Raw genomic sequence first — 10,772 nt, 5'->3', positions numbered from 1 at the left:
ATGTTGCTCTTGCCTGCTGTTATATACTTCATTTACCGTGGGATCCAAAAGTCTGAGACCACATGGAAAATGTAGTTTTCTTTCCATTTAAGCTTTGAAATACAGTTTAATCACTCAAGTTTAGATCAGTCGGATCTGTATTTTTTAAAGAAACATTACTTTTATTCACCAAGGATGCATTAAATTGGTCAAAAGTGACAGTGAAGACATTTATAATGTTACAGAAATAAATGCTGTTCTTTTGAACTTTCTATTCATCAAAAAATCACGAAAAAAGGTTTATACAAAAATATGAAGCAGCACAACTGTTTTCAGTATTGATAATAATCAGAAATGTTTCTTGAGCAGTAAATACGTATATTAGAATGATTTCTGAAGGATCATGTGACACTGAAGACTAATGATGCTGAAAATCCAGCTTTGATCACAGCAACAAATTACGGTTTAAAATATATTGACATAGAAAACAATATTAAATTAAAAAAATATTTCACATTATTACAGTTTTTACTGTATTTTTGATCAAATAAATGCAGCCTTGGTGAGCAGGAGGCATCTTTTCACTCAAAGTGTTTTTCTGATCAAATAATTGATCATTTTTATTAACTAATTTAAATGAAAGAAATTTAATTTTATTCTTGAATGAAAATTTAAATGTAAAAGTAACTTTATAATTAGGAATTTGTATTTATTTATTTCTTGAGTCCTTATACCTCCCTGTTTGTCCCCCCCCCTCCGTTCCCTTGTTTTCTCTCCTCGTTCGATCGCCGTCTTCTCTCTCCTCCTTGTTTGTCAGTCAGCAGGATAACGTGCAGTGAACGTGTTGGTTTTAACACATGTGGAGTGAATGGAGGCGACCTGTGGAGGCCACTGGCTGTGAACAGCGGCGTGTGACTGCAAGCAGACAGACTCTGTTGCTGCTGTCAGGTGGAGGGTGAATAACGTGCTAACGACTTAAACCAGCGAAGAGCAAGTGTGAGGACAACCGGAGAGCCCGGCGAGAGGACCGAGGCGGTGCAGTTAGAATCCACACCTCCCATCTGTATCTAGGCCACAGACTGAGAACAGCGAGGGTCCTCGGGGGAGGATAAACATGCAGCTCCACTCACTGTACAACAACAACAAGCAGTGGAATGGAAGCTGACAGAACACACACCTGCTAGAAAACAAAGTCTAATGCAATCATGACCATGAATTAGCTGGAAAAAATAGAGTCTGTTTACTTTCTGAATGCACAGTGATCTTTTTATGAATGATTCATCGGTGCATGCTATTCCAAAAACGTGACGTCAAAAACCAGGCTTATTAAACTACATCTTAAACTAAAACCATATCAAAACATTTTTGATACTTGAAATCAAATAAACATTAACTGAAATAAAACATGCAAAAACTTATATTTCAGCTAGTTTCCAAGGCAACATTTTTTCATTGTCATTTAGTTTAACTTGAAAAATTAAAATACACTGCAAAAAAAGCTTTTCTTGGATTTTTTTGTCTTGTTTCCAGCCAAAATATTAAAAAAAATTCTTAAATCAAGAAGGATTTTCTAGACAAGTAAAAATTATTGTCTTGTTTTCAGAAAAAAACAAGTAAAAATTAAGTGAGTTTTTGATTGAAACAAGCAAAATTAATCTCGTTTTCTGTTTGAAATAAGATTATTTTTTTTACCCCATTGTCAGATTATTTTGCTTGGTCTAAGGAAAAACTCACTTAATTTAGATTTTTTTTAAAACAAGACAATAACTTTTACTTGTCCAGAAAATCTTTCTTGATTTAATTTTTTTTTAGATATTTAGGCTGAAAACAGGACAAAAAATCTAAGTAAGAAAAGCATTTTTTGCAGTGTAACTAAAATGTATGCTCTGCAGTGAATGGGTGCCGTCAGAATGAAAGTCCAAACATCTGATAAAAACATTACAAAAATTCACAAGTAATCCAAACCACTCCAATCCATCAATTAACATCTTGTCAAGCCAAAGGCTGCATGTTTGTAAGAAACAAATCCATCATTAAAAACGTTTAAACCGTCGATAAATCCATAATCCATTATAACGCTTCCTCCAGTGAAAAAGTCCCCTGTTTTCCTTTCACATCAATATCCACACACATAATTTGTTTAGGGCTGTTTTGGCTTGCAAACTGTGCTTGATCTGTGCATTTTTGTGTATTATTGTGACATTTTTATCAGCTGTTTGGACTCTCATTCTGACGGCACCCATTCACTGCTGAGGATCCATTGGTGAACAAGTGATGTAATGGTAAATTCCTCCAAATCTGTTTCGATGAAGAAACAAACTCATCTACATCTTGTATGACCTGAAGGTATGTACATTTTCAGCAAATTTTCATTTTGGGGTGAACTATTCCTTTAATAAAGCTATAATATTATTTCAGTGATACTAAAGTAACATTGCACAAAGGCCATATGAGTTATTGGATGATTATTGATTGATTGAAGATCCTTTACTTTCTCCAAATAGTTCACAGTGTATGGGTCTGAAACGATGTAAAAAAAAAAGACCGACTTTGTATTTTTGGGGTAAACTGTTCCTTTAAGATACTACATAGTTTGAGAAAACTAAGATCAATGTCTCTTCGTGTATGCATTTCAGCTGTGTGCAATATTTTTCCATGATTATGGTTATGGTGTCTTTTACACACACATATAGAGATATGTACAGCTATTGTGAGAGAGACAGAGAGATGAGGCTGAATTCAGTAAGGCCGCAGGGCACGGGTTTATTATTTGACACAGGGTGCCTCACACTGTGTGTGTGTGTGTGTGTGTGTTCCTTTGTGTTTCACATAGATTACAGCACAAAGCTTCCATGATCTCAGCAGCAGGGAGTGTGTAAATCAGTTCTATTGTACTGAAGAGAGAGAGAGATCAGCATCCCTAGATGAGGGTTAAATAAACTAAACCTCGAAACATGCTGCGAAGCGCTTGCTAGTGTTTTCTGGGTGGTTGTTAGGGCATCGCCAGGGTCTTCTGTAAGGTTGTTTGGGCGTTGCTAGGGTCTTCTGGGTGGTTGCTATGTAGTTGTTTACAGGCCCAATTCAAAACAGACAATCTCAGTTTTTGTGTGCATTGCCAGGTTGCTTGTGAGTGGTTGCAAGGGCGTTGCTATGAGATGTTCTGAGTAGTTACTAGAATGCATTTGATGGTTTTGGTGGGTGTTGTGGATTGTTGCCAGGGTGTTGCCTTGCAGTTGCTAGGGCTTTCTGGGTATTTGCTAAGGTATTTTTTAGTTGTACATAGGGTGTTTTAGGTGTTGATAAGGTGTTGCTATTTTCTTTAGGGTGGTTGCTATGTAGTTGCTTACTGGCCCAATTTAAAACACACATTCTCAAGTTTTATTTTGTGTGTGTGTTGCTAGGTTGCTTGTAAGTGGCCATTGGGGCGTTGCTATTAGGTAAGATGCACTGGATGGTTTTGTTGGGTGTTGTGGAAGGTTGCCAGGGTGTTGCCTTGCATTTGCTAGGGGGCTTAGGCTATTTCTTAGTTGTCTAAAGGGTGTTTTAGGTGTTGTTAAGGTGATGCTAGTGTCTTCTTGGTGGTTGCTATGTAGTTGCTTACTAGATAGTTGCAATGGTTTTTGTTAAAGTGTTGTGGAACGTTGCCAGGGTGTTGCTTGGCAGTTTCTAGGGCTTTCTGGATGTTTACTAGGGCTTTTCGTAGCTGTTTCTAGGGTTTTTAGTTGTTGTTAAGGCGTTGCTAATATCTTTTGTGTAGTTGCTAGGTAGTTGCCACGGTTTTGCTGGGGTGTTGTGGAAGGTTGCCAGGATGTTGTTGTGCAGTTGCTAGGGTTTTCTGTGTATTTGCTTGGATATTTCTTAGTTGTATATGGGGTGTTTTAGGTGTTGTTAAGGCATTGCTAATATCTTTTGGGTAGTTGCTAGGTAGTTGGTTACTGGCCCAATTGAAAATAGCTTCAATCTCAATTTTGTGTGAAATAATGAAACAAAACAAAAACATCCTATGGTGGTTTGCTGGTCTGGTTTGGTGGTTTAGATGGGTTTCAGGCTGAGAATTCAACAGGCCAACCAGCTAAGTGCTGTGTGTTTTTGTGTGTAAGTAGTGAAACTTGTTTGTAGTCGTTGCACGAACAACTGTATCTGAACAGCAACAATAATAACATCCTAATCCAGATCTGTAAATCTCCCGGAGCGCTGGTGCGTGGGTCATGCTGACGAGCGTTTACATACGGGGCGCTGTGGAGAGTCTTTTCTCCTTGATAAATGATTCTGTGGGTGAAAACGCTGAGTTAACTCTACAGATTCCACTCTGTGCCGCTCACCTTGAATAAGGACATGTGCGCAATCTATTTATGTCCCGGTATGTGCTGCCATTTCTCAGCTCAATTCTACAGCTTTTGTTCAACAAACACAAAAGATTACAGAAACATGATGTTTTGTAGAAATCCGCCATGTACCGGTGAACTTTAGCTAATCGCTGTAAAAATGAGCTATACTGCGATGTGAGAGCTGTGCTAATACCACCTGATTAAAAGTGCGTGGGTGAGGTCGTAAAGTCAGTGTTTTCAGCTGGTTAAACTGCAGTCAGATGCGATAAACTGGTTAATCCACTGAAATGAGGGTAGGTTGAGGTTTTTTGAGGTGTCATCACACCTCTGGGGTTTCCTGGAGTTCACAGCAACCGCTCAGTCATGAACAAACCTGTATGAGTTTCTGTTGGGCACAAAAGAAGATATTTTGAAGAATGTTGACGGTACATTCCAAGCAGTTGACGGTAGCCATTGACTTCCATAGTATGGAAACAAGTACTGTGGAAGTTAATGGCTAGCATAAACTGTCAACTAAACAAGGAGGGTGCGTAATCGATTTTAATTATATAGAAAAAGCTGTTCAGACATTCAACCTGACATCTCATTTTGTGTTTCACAGAGGAAAGAAAATATTACAGAGACGGAACGACGCAAGGATGAGTAAATTATTACAAAATGTTCATTTTGTTGAATTATTTCTTCAAGATTAAGAGCAGGAAGTTTAATCAACAGTCAGGCTTCAATTCACCGCTCGGTATGATCGGCGTTTCGATATCTGCTGATTGTTATTCGAAATATCTGCATACTTCTGCTTAATGATTTTAATGATTCATTCGCCTCAGAAAGTGAAGAGGAGCTTAACTCAAGTCCTTGTCAGGAGGTCTCGTGTCTCCTTAGAGAGAGGACACTGGGTCACAGGAACCGCGGCTCTGTCAGACGCAGTCAACAGATGCAAATCTTCTGAATAGGCCTCATTAGCACTTAGCACTTACAACCAGACCAGATGTCACGCCAAACCTATTTTCATACAAATTCGGCTAATTAATTCGTGAAAAAACCTGCTGCTCCTTCAGGGAGACGAGGGAGAAATGGCATCGTGAATCATATTTAAATTCCCGTTTCCTAGCGGAGAGGAGCGCAGCATTCATAATCTGGTTTGTCGGGATTAAAGAGAAAAGGGGAAATCACCATCACAATGGGGGAAACTGTCGCGTGCCTTTCCTGCGCTCATGAAATATGAAAAGGCAAGTCGCGACACACAGGACTCCGGAACGGGCTTCACTCTGAAATGCTTGCCAAGAATTAATCAGCTGCAAAGGAAAATTATTATGAATTATCCCTGCTCTTTTTTTAGGGGAATCTATATCCGTCAACACGTGTGTAATGCACGTTTATAAAAGTAAATAATGTATTTTGCAGCTGTAGAAATCAGTATTTGAAGGAATTTCTTTTTCAAAAGCAATCAAACTTGTTTTATCATCTGCCAGGCGTAAATAAAAAATGTGATTGCTTAAAACAGTAACTGCCTCATTATCACTGTTGTTTATAGCTATATTTGGCCATTTTCCAGACAAAAAAAAAATATATTTTTTTGCCTGTTTTGTCATCTGCCAGGCAAAAATCACAAATTTGGTTAGCCTTGAAATGACTTAAAATATAGATTCAAAGAGCTGCACCATCTCCCCTCTTCTTCAGGTGTTCTCCTCACTCCTGCCTAGCTTCAGGTCCAACTCAGTACTAAGTGCCGCAGCAAAAAACCTGTATTGATTTATAGAATATTCAATACTGTGCATGCGCTAATGTATCAAGGGTTTAGTAAAGCAGGCCTGAAACACTTTTCTACTTTAATGTATATTTTAACTGGCAAGCACTTTGAGCAACACATTACCAAAATATATATGTTTTTAAATGTGTGTGTGTGTATTTATATATTTTCCATACTATAAAAAAAATTTATCATACAAAAAAAAATCTAAATCAAAATAATCATTCAATAAAATGCAAGTATGTTAATATTGCCATAAACTGCATAGACCAAAATAGAAAAATATGCATTATTAACATTAAGTCTGCAAGCTACTATGGTCTGTTTAATGTTTAGATATAAAATGTTATTTTAATTTTTCTTTTTTGCAGCTGTCCTGATCAGAATAGACCTGTGAGCCACCAGAACATCTGATCTATTGGATATTTTCCCCCTGATATCTGATGCTTTTAGGATAACGTGTTCATCCCTCACTCACTCTGTAGTCCTCACTACATGTGCTACATGGTGAGCCCCGGGTCAATATATGCACACTGCATTACTAGACAGTAAATTCAAGTAAAGTCCATTTAGAGCTGTGCCAACACAATTTGATGTAAAGCCATTACAGCGTGTTGCGTGCTGTAGTGCTCGTCCATCAGAATACACACAGATGTGCTATTAGGACTCTAGTTATTGGTTGTCTCCTCGTCCTCAGCTGCGGACACACTTCCATACCGGAGAAACCTTTTTAAGGTCCACTGGCTTTTACAATTAGATGTATTAGCCATAGCAAAAGCAAAATGGAAAAAAAAAAATCAATTTGTTGAAGTAGAGAGGCCATTTTTCTTTAAGGGGAAATGTCTGGGATGATCAGTTGAGTGTTTCAGCTGATGAATATTCTGCGCTTCATTAGACAAGCTGACTTCTGTCCACACGACCTGTTGCCAACAAACACGTCTTGTACAGTTTCCAAAGGCCATAAATATAAAAATAATATTATTTATTATGTTCCTATAATTTCATGTTGACAACAGGGTTATTTTAGTATTTGTTTTAGTATTCAGAGACTCTGTAATATTTTATTAAGATTTTTAAATGAGGTTTTATTGGAATATTTTCTGTTTTAATTTTTAATTTTAAAGTTTTAATAATTTTGTTGTGTTTTTGTAATTTTCAATATTGCTCTATTTAATATCTTAATTAGCATTTTAACAAATGATATAAAATCATACATTTAGATATAAAATGGTATATTTTGTATATTTACTTTTATTTATTTATTTTTTTTAATATTATTTTTGGTAATTTTTTATTTTGTGTTATTGTATTGTCTTATTTTACATTTCTGTTTTCATTTTTTATTTTATTTAAAGTTTTATCAATTTCATTGCTTTTTGTCCTTTTTATTATTGTTTTATTTAGTATTTTATTATTTTTGTTGTTTTATATACGTATGTATACACATTTGTGTTATTGTTACACACACACACACACACAAAATGTTATCCAAAATATCCAAAAACAACAACAACATTTATTTGACATTGCAAATATATTTATTTATTTTTTAGTATTTATAAATATATTGGTTGCTAGATGTTTATTGTTTAATGCTCTCAGCAGCAAATGCTTCAGATAATTCCTAAGACAGTTTGGTATCAGCAGAAACATGCAACATGAATGTTTGCTCAGTGCATTCATTGCAATATGATCATACTTTGCATGCATATTCAGACTTTGAGTTCCTGGAGAAACTGTTGCACTATAGCAACTCCAGGGTCATGGGTTCAATTCCCAGGAAACGAAGGCATGTACGTCCCTTTAGATAAAAGCAATGTAAATGAATGCTTTCCTGCTGTGATATGGCCAACATAGAGGCCCTTAGATATCATCCTGCACATTTCCTTTCATATCTAAGCATTGGATTTTTACAGAATGTGAATTTGAGGCATGAGCAGATGTGCTTCAGCACCTACAGGTTGGATTATATGGCGTCAAAAAACATCTCACAAACACAGGTACATTGTTCAGACACATCTGACAGAACTCATCAGCTTTTGTTTTACTTATTTGTGTACAAACATCTGATAAACATCTTAAGTGTACATTATAAATCATAACTGTTGTGAAAACATTTGCTGAATGTAGCTTTAAAATACAACAGAAAAAAAAATATTTAGAAAACAACATACTGCAGCCGAACAAATGCTTTAAAAATTACATTGTCCACCAGGGTTATGGTAGTTAATCAAAATTAAAGTCATAAAAAAAATCATTAATCAAATAAAAGTTAACCGAATTTAATTTTAAAAATTCAAATAATAATAAAAAACTAAATATACAAACCTTTTATTTCAGCATTTCATATTTTAATTTAATTTAGTTTAACAAAACTAAATCATTAAAACTTTAAATAAAATGAAAAAATAAAATATGAAAATAAAAACTCATTTAGAATATGAATAAAAACTAAAATAGTATCTTTATGACACTAAAATGACACAAAAGAATAATAAATAAATAAATTTGACAAATGAGATCTTTTTTGACATCTCCGTAGTTCCTCCTAAACAGAAATGAGAATAAATAGAGAACAAATTGAGACTTTTGCATTGATCAGACATTCTCATTGAGAAGAACGCTATACATCTCCTCTGTAGATTTTAAGAGATCTTAGCAATGTCTCTCAAGTCTGCAGTGCAAAATCTCAGTATGAACTCAAACATTTATCATCAGATTATATAAGATCAAATGATCTGAGTGTCTACAATTAACTCTTTTTGTTTGTTTTTAGAAGAAATGAAAGCGAAACGTCTGGGAAACTGACTGATCTCCATTAAGTCTCCTGAGGTATGAAAGAGCAACCTAATGTTTGTTTTCTTTAATACGGTAGATGACTTGCAGACATGCATGGAAGAATAATGCAAAACAGAGAGACTGAGAGACTGAGAGCTTAAATAGGACAAGCGAGACGACAGTACAAGTTAAATATTTAGAGGAAAGAAGGCTGTTCTTATGAATATGAGTATAAAGTAAGTGAGAGCGGCGCTGGGGTTTTATTGTGTGTTGCATGTTCTCTGAACCCATCACTGGTGAATGCTCCAGACACGATTAGCTTCATGGCTCTAGGCAAACATGGCATGCTGAGGAAGCGTTGTGTTCATTACAAATCTCATTCACGTTGCTCTCTGTGTCTCTTACTTCAAAACCGTCCGCACCGGCCATCCACCAACCCCCCCGGCAGAGCCGAGTCCGTTCACACTGCTCCTCTTTAATGTGCTCCAGCCTCGCCGCTGCTCTAAGAGGAAGAACATTAACTAACACCTCTGGCTAATTTGCTTAATTTCTGTAAATGAGGCCTTTGGCCTCTGGAGTGACTTTTAGGTGGAGTGGATGGTATTATTGTCTGGTGCCGCAGCCTGGGGCGGCTGGAAGGGTATTAAACCAAAACACTCGAATTATGGCCGTCCGAGTGAGAAATCTATACAGACTGTGTCTGTTCCCCGAATAGCGAGGTCAAAATATAAATTTAATGCAGGATCTAGAAAAAATCTGATCGTGATTAAACCAGAAAAACGCAAAATAAATGAACAAAAACAATTTTTAAAGCTTGGGCTCCTAAATATTAGATCACTCGCACCCAAAGCAGTTATTGTAAATGAAATGATCACAGATAATCATTTTGATGTACTCTGCCTGACTGAAACCTGGCTTAAACCAAATGAATATTTTGGTCTAAATGAGTCTACTCCACCAAGCTACTGTTATAAACATGAGCCCTGTCAGACTGGTCGTGGTGGCGGTGTGGCAACAATATATAGTGATATTCTCAATGTTACTCAGAAAACAGGATGTTTAACTCATTCAAAATACTTCTGCTTAATGTTACACTGTTAGACATGCAAAATAAATCTCTCCTATCTCTTGCTCTAGCTACTGTGTATAGACCACCAGGGCCATATACAGATTTCCTAAAATAATCAAAAATAATAATTTTTGAAAAAGAAATAAATTATCGTCCGGGCAGAACTATTGTTCCAGCCACCAAAGACAGATTCACAAATAACCTGCCTGATTTATCTCAACTGCTCTGTGTACCCATAAATACACATGAAATAGACGAAATGACTAGCAACATGGGCACTATCTTCTCTAATACATTAGAAGCAGTTGCCCCCCTCAAATTGAAAAAGGTCAGAGAAAAACGTACTGCGCCATGGTACAACAGTGATACCCATTCTCTCAAGAAAGAAACTCGTAATCTTGAGCGCAAATGGAGAAAAACTAACTTTAAATGTTTTTAGAATTGCGTGGAAAAACAGTATGTCCAGCTATAGACAGGCTCTAAAAGCTGCCATCCTAAAATGCAGAGCATATCCACAAACTCCTAGATAATAACCAAAACAATCCAAGGTTTTTATTTAGCACAGTGGCTAGATGAACAAATAAACAGACACCACCCGATCTAAATATTCCCTCACAGTTTAATAGTAATGACTTTATGAATTTCTTTACTGATAAAATAGATAACATCAGAAATACAATATCAAATGTAGATTCTACTGCGTCTATTATTTCAGCTTCATTCATCGCACCCAAAGAAAAACTGCAGTGCTTTACAACTATAGGACAGGAAGAGCTAAATAAACTTATCAGTGCATCTAAACCAACAACGTGTTTATTAGATCCTGTACCCACTAAACTACTGAAAGAGTTGTTACCTGTAGCAGAAGAAC

This window comes from Barbus barbus (assembly GCF_936440315.1).
Source record: "Barbus barbus genome assembly, chromosome: 19".
In the NCBI taxonomy this organism is placed as follows: domain Eukaryota; kingdom Metazoa; phylum Chordata; class Actinopteri; order Cypriniformes; family Cyprinidae; genus Barbus; species Barbus barbus.
This window is presented reverse-complemented; position numbering follows the sequence as displayed.